An 18,613-nucleotide genomic window follows, 5' to 3' on the forward strand; every position below is an offset into this window, starting at 1 on the left:
ATGCCACTCCTAAGAACACTACAAGTAGCACATTAGACTTGGTATTGTTAGTATCAACATATTTGTTCTTTTAAAAGTCAAATATTTATATTTCCCCACTAATTATATGATTTGAATGAAACATTTTTTTTTTATTATTTTTGCAATTTACACCATTAGTCATTTTTATTCTTTATATTAAAGTGTAATTCATCTAAAACAATTACAAAACAAATACTATTTGTTATAAAGTTCTTTGCGCAAAAATGTGTCTGTGATTTGTTTCACTATTGTGATCTCGAATAGATTTTGTTGGAGCTTCTGTGATTCTCAGCAGCACTTTTTGTGACTGTTTCTTTTCAAAATGAGTTCTAGTGGAGAAGGGCAGTTTGCAACAATATCACAATGTGCAATGATTGTGTCATTAGCCTATAATTCATCATCATCATTATCATCATCATCATTTATATAGCGCCACTAATTCTGCAGCGCTATACAGAGAACTCACTCACATCAGTCCCTGCCCCATTGGAGCTTACAGTCTAAATTCCCTAACGTACACACCCAGAGAGACATAAAGAGAGAGACTAGGGTCAATTTAATAGCAGCCAATTAACCTATTTGTATGTTTTTGGAATGTGGGAGGAAACTGTATAGTTTACATAGTTCATTGCAAACATGGATCCAATAGCAGCACTAAACACAATGGGCCTGGTGTATGTACGTCCATTTGTGTAGTGTAAAATCTGCACATTTGTAGGGCAACGAAACAAGCTTCACGCATATGCACGTAGCACATATATACACTCTCGCTTGCTTGCAACTGGAGAAGTGGATGGGGAGGGAAGAGGAGGTCTACCGTAGGCCGTAGTACAGTAAGGGTGTGTTCATGTAAATGCAGCACAGCCAGACTAGCACGGAGACGCATATGCGCCTGTCATTCCAGTTTCTGATTGCTTCTCTTGTTCACGCCCCATTTTCCAGCCACTTTAAAGTGATGAATGAAAATGTAAAGCAGACGACACTCACACAGGTCTGGTCACATTGGGATCAAACCAAGCAACCAGATTGAAAAATGCCACATACATCCAGTTTTATATTAGCTAATGGCCCCATATGTAACAAAGGAGATAACTGGCTTTTAAACACACAAAATAATCAATTTGTCGGTCACACTCAATGTAATGCTGAGCTAATGTTATTGACAATTACAAAACTGGCCAACTATATCTGCACACGGTTGAATACACTCTTTACTTTGAAAATGTTCCATTTGCATTTGTCTAATAGAAATTTTAGAAGAAGAATGCATAATATTATCTTTATTACCGGACTTTACCTTCTTTGTATGAAGGTTTTACTTAGGCTAGAACTTCAATGGTAAATTCTAGTAGGTGATTATATTTAAATAAACATATAATACTAAGGGTTTTTTGTAACCAATGCATTCCTGTCACATATGTAGTTGTTACTATAAGAATTTATGAGTTAGAGTTCATGGGTCTGATTCATGTTTGGACGTAAGTCCCTTTGTGTGCTGTATCTTGCATGAAATAGCTCTGCGCATGCTGAGAAATGACCTTACGCCAATGAGTACAACTGCATTCAACTCATGTCTGAACGCACCTGACACTAATGACTGTCTACGACTTGAAGGGCAGAGCAGGGATGGGAGGGGGTGAACAGACATAAGCTCTGTATAGTTAGACTGTTCTAAGGGTGCTTGGTTTTAGACTTCTCATTTGAGCCAGCTAAAGGCCGTGTGTAAGTGCCACCTGATAGTGATAACTGGCATGGCATAGTCTTTGTTTGGAAATAGTACATGTATGAGTGTCACTAGATAGCACAGAACTTGTGTATGCAAGGATGATAGACTATAAAATCGCATTGTACGTACAGAGGATTAAGAACATCTTGATTTATGTATCTATAAAAATCTATAAAAAATATTTCTTTTAACCAACCATATTTTGTATTAATGATTATGCTGTTTAGAGTTGTTCATTTATTTTATGATATAAACTGTATGCGTTCTGATTTGTATTGGACGTATACTTGTGTATATACCGCACTCTGTTCTGCCTGTCTACGGACGGCATGTACCGTACTTACACCCAGATTCCAATTGAAACGCATATTGAGATCCCATTGAATACTGTCAGAACTACGCTTAAGTTCTGTGCTCTTTACCAAACTGCAACTTGTGTGCACGTTGCGTACTGATTAGAATAAGGCCCTTTATGATTTACAATTAGCTGTACCCAATCCCGTAACTGATCTAGTGTAGCTTTTGTCTACATATGATTCACCATTCAGCACATGGCCACTCTGTTTGTCAATGTGCACTATCCTATCTTGTCTGTGTCATTGTCACAATACAATAGTTTGGGGTTGTTGTCTAATGGGAAGGAATCTGAATAACATCCTTGTGTTTGGGGTATGATGTCACTAGGGGTGTGGATAGGCCCCCAAGTATGTAAAATATAACAATAAGCAGTCAAATATGTGGAGCAAACTTGTGAAGCTGCACAATTCAATAAAGAAAAATGTGGATGTTTAAGTGCAGGTAAGATGTTAAGTAGAACATTCTAGGTTAAGTGACACTTTTATTAAATAATATTTTTAATAACATGAGTTTTGTGAAACAGCCTTCTGTAAGAAGAAGACGACGGTGAGAAAGCTAATTTGCGCACACAAAGCCATGAAACATTTCACAATTAAATGTGTTTACTAAAATATTTTATGATTTGACATGATACTCTCAGAAAAATAGGGCACGATCAAAAAAGGTGTACAACCGTGATGGGCAACTTGGGGCCCCGCATGGTGCGGCCCTCTAACCTTTAAAGGGAAAAAGCCACCTTTCTGTGATAGTATATCGGCAGTCATTTTAAACAAGTTCTAAGAGTTGTAGCAAACAAATCTGGCGGAAAAAAGCTTGAAGGAGCTGTGGGCCGCAGGTGAAGACTCTGGGAGCCCCATGCGGCCCTAGAGCCACATTTTCCCATCGCTGGTGTACGGCAACTAATATAAGGCAGATTTATTTGTGGTGGACTAGGGCGACATAAAAAGTAAATATGTTACTGCTCTGACTAACTACTATGTACACAAAGAAACTTGTCACCAAGAAAGCTTAGTACTTTATATAGCCCAGTGTATTACATTTGATATACTGTGTTGTGCTCTTTTGGGCACTTGTTGGTGGCGACCTTGACTTTCTTCTTCTGGTGGTGTTGAGGGCTTTGTAGGTAAGGGTGAGTAATTTGTAGAGATGCTCACTGACCTCCGTGAACTGGTTTTGGTTTTGGATCTGGATTAGCTTCGTGTTTTGGTTTTGGCAAAACCGCCCTTGTGTGTTTTGGCTTTTTTAAAATATTTTTGCTCTTTTTTTGTTCCTACATTATTATTAACCTTAATAACACTAATATCAAGTCATTTGCAGTCAATTTTGACCACCTCACAGATCACAATATTATTTACATACATTTTCGGACAAATACTGCAGCGACCTGGCTGGATGGTAAGCGACAGAGCAATGACACAAAAACATAGCAGTTTCTAGCACATCTAGGACACATTGGCACACAGCAGTGGCAGAAAATAAATATGGGGGTCCGGCCTCCCTCCAACCCCTCGTTATGTTGGATCTTTAAAAAGGAATTCAAAACTTGCGAGATTCAAGATCCGACAACGTAACAATGACATTTTGCCTCATTTTTTCGATTACGAGGGCGCGCGAGAGTACCGAGCTGGCTCAGCTCGGTACTCGGATCCACTAAGTTCGGGTGTGTTCGATTCTCGAGGAACCGAGCCTGAGCATCTTTAGTAAATTGAATTGGATTCTGGATAGAGATGGTCACTGACCCCCGTGTTTTGGTTTTGGATTCGGATTTGGATCTGGATTACCGTCATGTTTTGGTTTTGGTTTTGGTTTTTCAAAACCGCCATTGTGTGTTTTGGTTTTGTTATTTTGTTGGAAAATCAATGTTTTTGGGCCTAAAATAACCCAATTTAGTGCTCCAACTGTTTCATAGATAAGTAATCTAATTGTAGAGGTAATAAATCATCCAAAAAACAGTTTAATTCCTGGTAGGTAGGCCTTCATTTATTCTACACACAAAACAGATTGTCTTCCTCTTCATCTATGCATATTGGCAATGCAGCCATCGTCTTTGGATGTATATTACACCCTACACTTATAGTTAAATATGTAAAGAAATGGAAAAAGTCAGTTTGCTTTCTGTCTCTATAGGCCCACCTCCACTTGTTTAAAAAACCCAAAAATTCAGCCGTTATAGACTGTACAATATTAATTGAAATAGACAAAGCAATTTTCGTTTCTGGCTCTCTAGGCCCCCCTCCACTTGTCGAAAATACAAAAAAATTCAGCCGTTATAGACTGTACAATATTAATTGAAATGGACAAAGCCATTTTCGTTTCTGGCTCTCTAGGCCCCCCTCCACTTGTCGAAAATACAAAAAAATTCAGCCGTTATAGACTGTACAATATTAATTGAAATGGACAAAGCCAGTTTGGTTTCTGTCTCTCTAGGCCCCCCTCCACTTGTCGAAAATACAAAAAAATTCAGCCATTATAGACTGTACAATATTAAGAGAAATGGACAAAGCCAGTTTGGGGTCACTCTGTCTATGACACCCTACCCTTAAGGATAAATTGCCCAAACAGCAGCCTTTCAAGACGGTACGTGATATGGAAATTCCACAAGTCCCTTTCCTCTTTGGGGGTAGATTGCACCCTACACTTAAATAGAAAGTTTTAAAAAGATGTTATGGTCATCATCTTCAGCTTCATCCTCACCCTCATCAGTGTGTATGTCATCATCACAGACTATCAATTCATCGCCGCTTGAATCCGCCATTAGAGAACAGTCAGTGTTTGGATGTCTTGGATGGTGAAGGCCTTCCTCGTGGAAGATGTAGTTCATTTTTATAAACATCATTTTCTCCACATTTTTTGGAAGTAACCTTCTACGGCGATCACTGACTAAGTTCCCTTCTGTGCTGAACACTCGTTCAGAGTACACACTGGAGGGTGGGCAGCTTAAGTATTGCAAAGCAAGTTTGTACATGGGTTTCCAAATGGCCTGCTTTTCTTCCCAGTAAGGAAAGGGACTGTCTGACATTTCCATATCAACTACCTCTTGAAAGTAATCCTCCACCATCCTTTGCATGTTTATACTCGTATTGGATGGAGTTATGGGCAAAGTGACACATTTTTTTGAAAAATCCTTCAAACCATCAAGCCGAGGCCCAGTTCAGCGGCCAACTTGCTGAGCAATAGCTCCTTGCAAAAGTTCACATCTCGCTCATTTACAAGTAAAGACTCAATGTAGGTTTTAAACCTTGGATCAAGCACAGTGGCCGAAACGTACTGATCCGAGTTCAAGATCCTAATAACTCGAGGATCATTGTGAAGCGAATTAAATACTTGATCGACAAGGCCAACATACTTTGCTGAATTGCTTGCTTTCAGCTTCTCCTTCATTTTCTCAAGCTCCTTTTCCGATAGTCTAATTAAAGGAATGACTTGGCTCAAACTAGCAGAGTCTGCACTCACCACACACGTCACAACTTCAAATGGTTTCAGCACCTTGCACAGCACTGAAAGGATTCCCCACTGTGCAAGAGTGAAATACATCCCCCCTCCTTTCCCAATGTCATGGCTTGTGCAATATGCTTGGATGGCTTTGCTCTGTTCCTCCAGCCTCTGCAGCATGTACAGGGTGGAATTCCACCTAGTTACCACCTCTTGCTTAAGTTTGTGGCAGGGCAAGTTAAACTGCTCTTGGAGCTGCTGTAATCTCCTACATGCTGTGGCTGAATGCCTGAAATGGCCTGAAATTTTACGTGCCACAGAAAGCATCTCCTGCACCTCACGTTTATTTCGTAGGAAGCTCTGCACCACCAAGTTGATGGTGTGAGCAAAACAGGGAATCTGTTGGAAATCACCCAGCTGTAATGCTCGCACTATATTGTTGGCGTTATCAGAAATGACATACCCTGGGGAGAGTCCAAGTGGTATAAGCCATGCATCAATCACATCTCTCAGTTTGCGTAACAAATTGTCAGCTGTATGCCTGTTAGTGAAGCCGGTGATACAAAGAGTGGCCTGCCTGTGACAAATGTTGCGTAGTGGTGTACATGCTGCTGCTGTTCCTGCTGGTGAAGGTGAATGACCAACCCAGTGGGCTGTCACAGTCATATAGTCTTTGGTTTGGCCACTTCCACTTGTCCACATATCTGTGGTTAAGTGGACAGTGGGCAGAATTGCATTTTTCAGCGCAATCTCTACATTTTTATACACTTTTGGTATAGTTGTGGAATTGCTTTACGGGAGAAATGGTGTTGCGATGGAATTCTGTAACGCGGACACAAAACCTCAATTAACTGTGAAAAACCAGCTGCGTTTATTGTGGAGATTGGACGCAGATCTAACACTAACATGGCAGCCATGGCGTCTGTGATTCGCTTGGCAACTGGGTGACTGCTGTCATATTTGCTTCCCCTCGCAAATGATTGTTTCACAGTTAATTGCTGAAATGTAGGACTGCTCATTTTCTTGACCTGCCTCTGGGATGACGATTCACCCCCAGCAGCAGCAACAGCAGCAGCAGTGGGACTAACGCTTTCTTCAGAGGAATCAATAATAGTGCAGGAGTCATCCAGCCTTAAGTGGGATGCTGGGCTAACTCCGAACGCTACTGAGGATATTGATGAGGATGGTGTGGTGGGTGTATTTTGTAGCCGTCGGGATGTCGGTGAGCAGAGGGTCTTAGCTGATGATGGAATGCTTGTAATTTTTTGGGAAGAACTTTCAGCTTTTCCCAACACTTTGCCATGAACTTTCGTTAAATGGCGTAACATAGACGATGTTCCAAGATGGTTAAGGTCCCTCCCTCAACTGACTGTGGCTTGACATACACTACAAATGGCTATACAATTGTTGTCTGGATTTGGGTAGAAATAATTACACACATAAGAGTTGGATTTTTTTTGTTTTATGCCCAGGCATGACAATGGCCTTTTTCTTGTCATGTGCCAGAACTGCTGCCACTGGTGCAGGACTTACACAAACAACCTCATCCTCATTATTATTATTATTATTATTAATATTTATTTATAAGGCGCTACAAGGCATCCGCAGCGCCGTACAGAGACAAACAAAATCACAATACAATGGGAGACAGCACAGTACAGTAAACACAGCAACTCAGTACGCTCAATGCACAGCTAGAGAGGGCGGGGAAGGGGGAGGGAGGATCCGAAAATGACGGGGCCCAAGAAGGGGGGCGTGGAAGACAGGGAGACCCCCAGGGGGGAGGAGGGAGCGAAAGTGGATTTGGGGTGGAGGACCTTTGAGGAGGAGGGCTAAGTAGCTGGAGAGCAGAGTTAGAAGTGGTGGAAACAGGAGGAGAGATGGCCCTGCTCAGAGGAGCGTACAATCTAAGGGGAGGGGTGGACAGACAGAGAGACGCAGGGGAGAGAGGGAGAGTAGGGGGACAGAGGCAGAAGATAAGGTAGGAAGTTAAGTGGGAGACAGAAAGGCTTTAAGAAAAAGGTGGGTTTTTAGGGCCCGTTTGAAGCTGGATAGATTAGGGGAAGTTCTGATGGAGGGAGGGAGCTTGTTCCAGTGGAGGGGGGCAGCGCGGGCGAAGTCTTGGATACGCGCGTGGGAGGAGGTTATAAGGGGGGAAGAGAGGCGACGGTCAGAGGCAGAACGGAGAGGGCGGGATGGAGCATGAATAGAGAGGAGGGTGGAGATGTAGGGCGCAGTGGAGTTGGCGAGGGCCTTGTAGGTGAGTGTGAGGAGCTTAAAGAGGATTCTGAAGGGGAATGGGAGCCAGTGAAGGGCTAGGTAGAGGGGGGAGACAAAAGAGGAGCGGCGAGAGAGGAAAATAAGCCTAGCTGCAGCGTTAAGGACGGATCGAAGGGGATCGAGATGAGAGTGGGGGAGGCCAGTGAGGAGGAGGTTGCAGTAGTCCAGGCGGGAGATGATCAGAGAGTGGATAAGGCATTTGGTGGCATCTTGGGAGAGGAAGGGCCGGATGCGAGCGATGTTGCGCAGCTGGAAGCGGCAGGATTTAGCAAGAGAGAGGATATGGGGGCCAAAGGAGAGAGAGGAGTCGAGGATGACACCAAGGCAGCGAAGTTGGGGGACAGGGGAGATAGAGGTGTTGTCGACAGTGATGGAGAGGTCAGAAGGGGATGGGGTATGAGAGGGAGGAAAAACTATGAGCAAGGTTAAGTTTGAGGAATCGAGAGGACATCCAGGAGGAGATGGCAGAGAGGCAGGCGGACACCCTAGAGAGGAGGGAGGGAGAGAGATTAGGAGAGGAGAGGTATAGTTGAGTGTCATCAGCGTAAAGGTGGTAGCTGAAGCCGAAGGAGCTGATGAGTTCACCCAGGGAGGAGGTGTATAGAGAGAAGAGTAAGGGTCCCAGAACAGAGCCCTGAGGGACCCCGACTGGAAGGGTTAATGGGGGGGAGAGAGACCCAGAGGTGGTGACAGAGAAGGAACGGTGAGTAAGGTAAGAGGTGAACCAGGACAGGACTGGGCCGGAGAGGCCGAAAGACTGGAGGGTGTGAAGGAGGAGGGGGTGGTCAACGGTGTCAAAGGCTGCAGAGAGGTCAAGGAGGATGAGAAGGGAGAAGTGGCCCCTGGCTTTTGCAGAGAGGAGGTCATTGGTGACTTTAGCCAGGGCAGTTTCAGTGGAGTGGAGGGGGCGGAAACCAGACTGGAGAGGATCAAGGAGGGAGTATTCAGAAAGGTAGGAGGTGAGACGGCTGCAGACGAGCCTCTCAAGAATTTTGGAGGCAAATGGGAGAAGAGATATGGGGCGATAGTTCGAGAGAGAAGTGGAGTCGAAATTAGGTTTCTTAAGAATGGGGGATACGAGAGCATGTTTGAAGGAGGAGGGGAAGATGCCAGTGGAGAGGGAGAGATTAAAGAGGTGAGCAAGGTGGGAGCAGGTGGTGGGGGAAAGGGAGCGAAGAAGGTGGGAGGGGATGGGATCCAGGGGGCAGGTAGTGGGGGGGGATGATAAAATGAGAGAGTGGACTTCCTCGCCGGTGGTGGGACGGAAGGAGTGGAGGGGAAGGTGGTTGGGGGGGGAGGACAGAAGAGTGGGAGGGGTGGAAGAGAGAGTGGAGGAGGAGATTTCAAGTCGGATGGCCTCGATTTTAGAGGAGAAGAAGGAGGCGAAATCAGAGGCAGTCAGGGAGGAGGGGGTGGGGGGAGGGGAGGGGGCCAGGAGAGTGCTAAAGGTGGCAAAGAGGCGGCAGGGGTTAGAGGACTGGGAACAGATGAGGGATTTAAAGAAAGATTGTTTAGCGAGTGAGAGGGCAGAGCTGTAGGATGAAAGGATGAATTTAAAGTGGAGGAAGTCAGCCAGGGAGCGGGATTTTCTCCAGTGACGTTCGGCAGAACGGGAGCATTTTTGGAGGAAGCGGGTAAATTTGGAGTGCCAGGGTTGGGGTTTGGAGCAGCGGGGGTGGACGGAGTGGGCAGGGGCAACCGCGTCCAGAGCGGAGGTGAGGGTGTGATTGTAGAGGGAGACCGCCTGGTTGGGGCAGGCCTGGGAGGAAAGGGGAGAAAGGAGGGTATCGAGAGAGGAGGACAGAGAGGCAGGGTCAAGAGCATCGAGGTTGCGTATGGACAGAGTAGGTTTGGGCAGGGGGAGGGGAGCAGGAGAAGAGGAGAGAGAGAAGGAGAGGAGATGGTGGTCGGATAGAGGAAAGGGAGAGATGGAGAAGTCGGAGAGATTACATAGGTAGGAGAAGACAAGATCAAGGGAGTGACCAAGGCAGTGGGTAGAGGAGGAGGTCCATTGGGTGAGACCAAGGGAGGAAGAGAGGGTGAGCAGTTTGCTGGAAGCAGGGTAGGTGGGGTTGTCGATGGGGATATTAAAGTCACCGAGAATGATCGAGGGGAGATCGGAGGAGAGGTAGTGAGGAAGCCAGCTAGCAAAGTTGTCAAGGAAGAGGGAGGTGGGGCCAGGGGGGCGGTAGATGACAGTGACGCGGAGATGGATGGGGTAGAAGAGGCGGATGGAGTGAGCTTCAAAAGAGGAGAAGGAGAGGGAGGGTTCAGGGGGAATGACACGAAAAGTACAGGTGGAGGAGAGGAGGAGGCCAACTCCACCGCCAGGGCGGGCACCAGGCCTGGCGGAGTGGGTGAAGGAGAGGCCACCATAGGAGAGGGCAGCGGGGGAAGTAGTATCAGAATCGGAGAGCCAGGTTTCAGTAACGGCAAGAAGGTTAAAGGAGTTGGATAGAAAGAGGTCGTGGATAGCAGTCAGCTTGTTGCGGACGGATCTGGCATTCCAAAGGGCACAGAAGAAAGGGGGAGAGGAGAGGGGGGAAATGGGGATGAGGTTAGCAAGATGAGCAGCGCGCGGGGGATGGCGGGGAGGAACGGGAGAGGTAGGGCGGGGGGAGAGTATGGGTATGGAGTGAGAGCGGGGAGGCATAGTAGGGAGAGAGAGTAACAGAACAGTGAGATAGTGGGGACAGTGAAAAACAGGTAAGAACAAAGGCAGGAAGACAATGAAAAGGTGGAAGATAATAACGAATTAGGGCGTGGAGGGCATGGAACAACAGTACAGTGAGATAATAAGGACAATGAAGACAGGTAAGAATGATAGCAGAACAGTAAGATAATAAGGACAGCGGATAACAGGTAAGAATAAGCAGGGAGACAATAGCAAGATGGAGGACAATAACCAATTAGGGCGTGGAAGGCAAAGAATAATAGAAGGAGAGGTAATAAGGACAATGGAAATAGGCAAGAATAATAACAGGTAAAACTAGTTGCTGGTAAATATAAAATCAGGAAAAACAAGATAAAGGCATATAAATAGTAGAAAAATAACAGGTAAAAAGTAGAAACTTGTAAATGTACAATCAGGAAAAACAAAATAATGGCATATAAAATTAACATCATTAACATCCTCATCAGCGCCCTCGTCGCCTACACAAATCTCCCCCTCATCCTCTTCTAATTCCAAAGTGGCATCCTCAATTGGTGTGTCACCGGCTACACTCGGTCTATTAAGGCACACATCGGCAGAATGCTCACGATTAGACATCCCACTGTTGGATGGACTCTCCACAGGGATTGGTGTCATTTGTGAATCAGAGCAAACATTATCCTCTAATGCCTTACTGTTATCTTGCAGCTCGGCTTTGACGCTTAACAGTAGTTGTGCACCAATTGTAGGCTCAGTAACTTTTTGGGATCTGCCACTAATAGCCAAAGGTGAAGGCCTCATTCTCTCTTTGCTATTGCGTGTGTAGAATGGCATGTTGGCAATTTTTTTTCTATCGCCACTTAACTTTTGCTCAGTAACAATTCTTTTTCGCTTCAACACCGTAAAAAAAAAATCAGATTTTGTTTTTTGGACTGATTTCGAAACACTCTGTAGTTTGACATCGCCTTGCCCAGATGACGTACTGGGAACACTGACATCAGGACTGGTGACAGAACCTGGTTGCTCATTCTGATCATATGTGGACTGCTTTGAATCCATTCTGAGCGCAAAGCACTTGTAGTGGTAAAAATTATTTGGTAAGATACTGCTGACAAATATGACTTTTGACAGCCAGAAATATTTATGCACAATTATGGGGGACACCCCAAAAGCACTGGGGAGTGCCAAATATTACAAAAATAAAATAAACCTCTATCCTCCTCTCTTCTCTAGCAATTTTTGTTACAGCAATTGGAATAAGAATATTGTATTCTCTGTCCCTGCTCTAATCAGCCTGTGACTACACCCTGCTCTCTCCCTCTGTCAAATGGCGATGGATTGCTGTGGAGGCAGGTATTTATAATCTTGAAGTATCGCGAGAACCGAGCCACGAGATCCGACGACGTCACAATGACGTTCGGCCTCGATTTGGATTCGGAGCGGGCGGGAGAGTACCGAGCTACTCAGCTCGGTACTCGGATACCCAAAGTTCGGGTGGGTTCGGTTTTTGGGGAACCGGACCCGCCCATCTCTAATTCTGGAGGACACAGGGAGCCAGTGTAGGGATTTACAAAGTGGTGCAGCAGATGTGGAGCAGTGATTATTTGATGCTCTTATTACTTTACAACACACACATCACTTCTATTGTTTGTGATTTATTGCACAAGGCTTAATATACCCTTACTGTAAATAATAATGGAATGATAAGTTCTTGACCCTTGTAAAAGCACTGGGCCTTATTTGCTCACTAAACTTACGTGTCCTAAATGATATATTTCAAATATCCTTATTATAAACAGTCGGGCTATTAAAACTAAAATTATGTTATACAATATTATATTGTTTTATACACCTGTAATAAACATGTATAACAGTTGATAATGTAATGCATAAAAACATAACAAATCTTGTTCCAAAGCACAACAGAAACACCGCTCTGCACTTGTAATTATGATTGGTTTGTCAGACTTGTGTACGTGGATTTATATTTTTAAGCTAGTTGTCTATTGGGATCACACAGTGATTTTTTTGAATAGTATTTGAATTTAGGGGACAAAGGCAACACCCAAAATAAAGTACAGCTATTAAGTTTTTTCCTTTGAAAGTAAGGCTGGCTTTATGCACGTTATAATAAATGATGACTGATGGCAGCAAGTTCAATTATTTTTTTTTTTTCATCAGTGAATTTCTTCTTTGTCTATAAACCATCAGGAAAGGAGTTTAATAGGTGTGGTCTGCTATTGGCACTCACACATTAGGTGGAATGGCTAATTTTCCTATCAAGGCCTGTTTCCTTTTGCCCTGGGCTTTAAATCCCCAGCTTGGCTTGGAACATTTCTCCAAATCAACAATGTAGTCAGTGTTGACTTAATTACAGCAGACTTTCATTTAGTTCGGGTTGCCAGTGATGTAAATACAATAGAATCATACTACGGGAATAGAACTGAGACAAGCGCTGCCAACAACTTTCTGCTGAAACACAGTATTGCCCCCATGGCTGCTTAGTCTTGATTGCACAGGTCTGCTGAAATAAAGTTCTCCCATTATTGTCTACCTACTGTTATTATAATTGCAATCAGTTTCAGAACAATCACTGTTACAGAGGGTGTAGTATCTATGGGGGGTGTCGTTACTGATTGCAATGTTCTACATAACAACACTATTTACCTAGTTATCTTCGCGAAAAGTGGTTGAAAACTTCTCTTGAGAAACTAATGTTGTGTAGATTACATTGCAATCAAGATTTGGTGCACATCAAAACGATTATGCAATATTACTGGTGACAAAATGTAACAGCAAGTGGGCACATTTTCTCTTGTATGCCCAGTAAAATGTATGAAACACCTGATTGCGGAACTCACAATTAAAAAAAATATAAACAAACTTTAGATTACATATATAGTAGTAATCTCTTTATCTCAGTATGTACAGCTCTTTAGGTAAAGCCAGGGTGTCACTGCGGTACGCCGTATCCTGTCGTGATCTAGCAGCCGGGCGCGTGCTCTAGTTTCTTTGGGATTATCCTTGTGGCATAGATGTAGGAGGGTGTAGGGACATCCTCCAACTCCAGGGGGAGCTCTCATATGATTTAAACTGGTTCATTTATATTTTTATACATGCTTCCTGGTTTATGTTATTACCAATGCCAGTTCTAGCTAGTAATTAATTAGCAGACTCCTGAGGCTGATTGTCAGCCATGTTCTCCTCTGTCCTGATTGGCTCTTAGTACTATTTAAGGCAGTGAGGTCTGAGCCTCACTGCTGGTTATAGCTTCCAGTTCTCTGTCTGCTAACCTGCTCCTGTGCTGTTTGGTTTATACCTTCTGGATTGAACTTCTGTGTATGACCCCTGCATGTACCTTGGACCTTGCCTGTGACCCTAATTCATTTGCCTGTACCTTGGACCCCGCTGTATTGCCTGTGACCCCGACCTTTGGTGTGTTGCCTGATTATTCTGCTTGCTAGTGACCTCTGACCGCTGCTTTCGTCTGACCATCCGCTGCCATCTATGCTGCCTCCTGGCCTGCCGCTACGGTTTTGTATTACAAACTTACACAACATCTGGAGTTAAGTCCTGGGGGCATCTGACAAACAGGCAAACCGAGAGGGGGTTTCCTAGTGCCTGGAAACCCCCCTCCAAGCCTGGGGTACTGTATAATTGAGGTGGCTGGACCCTGCCCCGCTTCACACGACTCTGCTTGAAAAGGGAGAGCTGCGTGCATCTAACAGTAGTGCACAAAGCGTTGCCCATGTATATTATGGGGATAGGAAGAGTTGGAGGGCAGCCAAGCACGGTCTAAAATTATAGCCACGCCCCCATTCATGCTTGTCGTGCCCACTGGCGGCGTGGTGTGGAAACCCCCTTCTACAAATCCTGCGTTTGCCCCTGAAGCTCTATGGGAAAGGCGGCTGCTAAAGGTGAAGACCTCCGCCAACTAGTTCTGTGAGTTTGTGAACAGACCGTCGGCGTAACACAGGGATGTAAACTCACATCGCTGCTGAACATAAAAGAAATGAACATCTCAATAAACCATTAATAAATAATGTCGGCCGAAAAGGAGAAATCATTGAAAGTAATGGGTTTTCTTAAACTCAGCCCAGTCTGATTACTAGGACTAACACATGATGTTATTATGGATTTGCTAATACAATGCATAGGGAAAAGTGCTATAACTCCCAACCATGTTTCTGCACTTTATTGATGTAACCTGGTTCAAGGTTGAATTAACCAATTACACCACAAGGCACCATATAACATCACACACGGAGATGCACATGAGGAAGGGGGGGGTCCTGTTGCCCAGAAACCCTCACCTGCCCTTGATGCAGAACACTGATGTGTGTTAGAGCAAGTAAATATCTCATAGGAACCTCCCAGTTAGTGCCTGCATAAAATATAATACTTTGTCACAATGGCTACAGGTGCCCTGACAAATGATGCCTGGGTTGGGATCAAAATATCTCCATATGCAAGAGGTGCATTCTTTGGTCTAATGCACTTATCATGGGCATGGGGTTGTACCACTGGTGACTCACTTACTTGGTCACATACATCATTCTCCTCATTATGTTGTTCAAGTACAACACATTGTAACATTTTCAGATCCACAATTATCCCCCTCATCCTTTTGCATATTAGCAAGTTCCAAAAAAGGATCCTCAATTTATTTCATTACTACTCGTCCTCACATTTCCAAGGGTATGTAGTCATAACTGTCGAACATATGTATCCCACTCCCAAAGGGATGCAGTCAATGGCTAGACATTTGTTTGGTCGAGATTCAGAAAATCGTCAATATTAGGTCGACAATTCAAATGTCGACAGTGTTGTTAGGTCAACAACACACATGGTTGAGAGTATTATTAGGTCGACAATTCCAATGTCAACAGTATCTTTAGGACGACAATTTTAATGAAGAGAAGACAGTATTATTAGGTCTACAATTGAAATGTATAGAGTATTATTAGATCAACAATTCCCTTTTCGAATGGTTGGGAAATTTTGGAAGGAAACTGCCCTATAATTACAGTGTCAGAATCTGAAATGTCAGGCTCACATATAGCACTCATGGACACCTTTAGACTCAGGATTCTGTGACTGCCCAATTTGTTCTTCAGTCTCAGTGTTCCTTTCATGTACTGATGTGGCTGTTTAGGAGGTGACAGACCTACACTCAGAATGAGAAGTTGGTGTGTGAAGTTACAGACCTACACTCAGAATGAGAAGTTAGTGTATGTGAAGTTACAGACCTACACTCAGAATGAGAAGGGGGTGTATGTGAAGTTACAGACCTACACTCAGAATGAGTAGGTGGTGTATGTGACGTTACAGACCTACACTCAGAGTGAGAAGGTGGTGTATGTGAAGTTACAGACCTACACTCAGAGTGAGAAGGTGGTGTATGTGACGTTACAGACCTACACTCAGAATGAGTATTTGGTGTATGTGACGTTACAGACCTACACTCAGAATGAGTAGGTGGTGTATGTGACGTTACAGACCTACACTCAGAATGAGTAGGTGGTGTATGTGAAGTTACAGACCTACACTCAGAATGAGTAGGTGGTGTATGTGAAGTTACAGACCTACACACAGAGTGAGAAGGGGGTGTATGTGAAGTTACAGACCATACCCCCAGAATGAGTAGGTGGTGTATGTGAAGTTACAGACCTACACACAGAGTGAGAAGGGGGTGTATGTGAAGTTACAGACCTACACTCAGAATGAGTATTTGGTGTATGTGACGTTACAGACCTACACTCAGAATGAGAAGGGGGTGTATGTGAAGTTACAGACCTACACTCAGAATGAGAAGGGGGTGTATGTGAAGTTACAGACCTACACTCAGAGTGAGAAGGTGGTGTATGTGATGTTACAGACCTACACTGAGAATGAGTAGGTGGTGTATGTGACGTGACAGACCTACACTCAGAATGAGAAGGGGGTGTATGTGAAGTTACAGACCTACACTCAGAATGAGAAGGGGGTGTATGTGAAGTTACAGACCTACACTCAGAATGAGAAGGGGGTGTATGTGAAGTTACAGACCTACACTCAGAATGAGAAGGGGGTGTATGTGAAGTTACAGACCTACACTCAGAATGAGAAGGGGGTGTATGTGAAGTTACAGACCTACACTCAGAGTGAGAAGGTGGTGTATGTGATGTTACAGACCTACACTGAGAATGAGTAGGTGGTGTATGTGACGTTACAGACCTACACTCAGAATGAGTAGGTGGTGTATGTGAAGTTACAGACCTACACTCAGAATGAGTAGGTGGTGTATGTGAAGTTACAGACCTACACTCAGAATGAGAAGGGGGTGTATGTGACGTTACAGACCTACACTCAGAATGAGTATTTGGTGTATGTGACATTACAGACCTACACTCAGAATGAGAAGGTGGTGTATTTGACGTTAAAGACCTACACTCAGAGTGAGAAGGTGGTGTATGTGATGTTACAGACCTACACTCAGAATGAGAAGGGGGTGTATGTGAAGTTACAGACCTACACTGAGAATGAGTAGGTGGTGTATGTGACGTTACAGACCTACACTCAGAATGAGTAGGTGGTGTATGTGACGTTACAGACCTACACTCAGAATGAGTAGGTGGTGTATGTGAAGTTACAGACCTACACACAGAGTGAGAAGGGGGTGTATGTGAAGTTACAGACCTACACTCAGAATGAGTATTTGGTGTATGTGACGTTACAGACCTACACTCAGAATGAGAAGGGGGTGTATGTGAAGTTACAGACCTACACTCAGAATGAGAAGGGGGTGTATGTGAAGTTACAGACCTACACTCAGAATGAGAAGGGGGTGTATGTGAAGTTACAGACCTACACTCAGAATGAGAAGGGGGTGTATGTGAAGTTACAGACCTACACTCAGAGTGAGAAGGTGGTGTATGTGATGTTACAGACCTACACTGAGAATGAGTAGGTGGTGTATGTGACGTTACAGACCTACACTCAGAGTGAGAAGGTGGTGTATGTGAAGTTACAGACCTACACTCAGAGTGAGAAGGTGGTGTATGTGAAGTTACAGACCTACACTCAGAGTGAGTAGGTGGTGTATGTGACGTTACAGACCTACACTCAGAATGAGTATTTGGTGTATGTGACGTTACAGACCTACACTCAGAATGAGTAGGTGGTGTATGTGACGTTACAGACCTACACTCAGAATGAGTAGGTGGTGTATGTGACGTTACAGACCTACACTCAGAATGAGAAGGGGGTGTATGTGAAGTTACAGACCTACACTCAGAATGAGTATTTGGTGTATGTGACGTTACAGACCTACACTCAGAATGAGAAGGGGGTGTATGTGAAGTTACAGACCTACACTCAGAATGAGAAGGGGGTGTATGTGAAGTTACAGACCTACACTCAGAATGAGAAGGGGGTGTATGTGACATTACAGACCTACACTCAGAATGAGAAGGTGGTGTATGTGACGTTACAGACCTACACTCAGAATGAGAAGGTGGTGTATGTGACGTTACAGACCTACACTCAGAATGAGTAGGTGGTGTATGTGAAGTTACAGACCTACACACAGAGTGAGAAGGGGGTGTATGTGAAGTTACAGACCTACACTCAGAATGAGTATTTGGTGTATGTGACGTTACAGACCTACACTCAGAATGAGAAGGGGGTGTATGTGAAGTTACAGACCTACACTCAGAATGAGAAGGGGGTGTATGTGAAGTTACAGACCTACACTCAGAATGAGAAGGGGGTGTATGTGACATTACAGACCTACACTCAGAGTGAGAAGGTGGTGTATTTGACGTTACAGACCTACACTCAGAATGAGAAGGTGGTGTATGTGACGTTACAGACCTACACTCACAGTGAGAAGGGGGTATATGTGAAGTTACAGACCTACACTCAGAATGAGAAGGTGGTGTATGTGACGTTACAGACCTACACTCAGAATGAGAAGGGGGTGTATGTGACGTTACAGACCTACACTCACAGTGAGAAGGTGGTGTATGTGAAGTTACAGACCTACACTCAGAATGAGAAGGTGGTGTATGTGACGTTACAGACCTACACACAGAGTGAGAAGGGGGTATATATGATGCTACAGACCTACACTCAGAATGAGTAGGTGGTGTATGTGACGTTAC

This window comes from Mixophyes fleayi, chromosome 1, assembly GCF_038048845.1.
Source record: "Mixophyes fleayi isolate aMixFle1 chromosome 1, aMixFle1.hap1, whole genome shotgun sequence".
Taxonomy (NCBI): Eukaryota; Metazoa; Chordata; class Amphibia; order Anura; family Limnodynastidae; genus Mixophyes; species Mixophyes fleayi.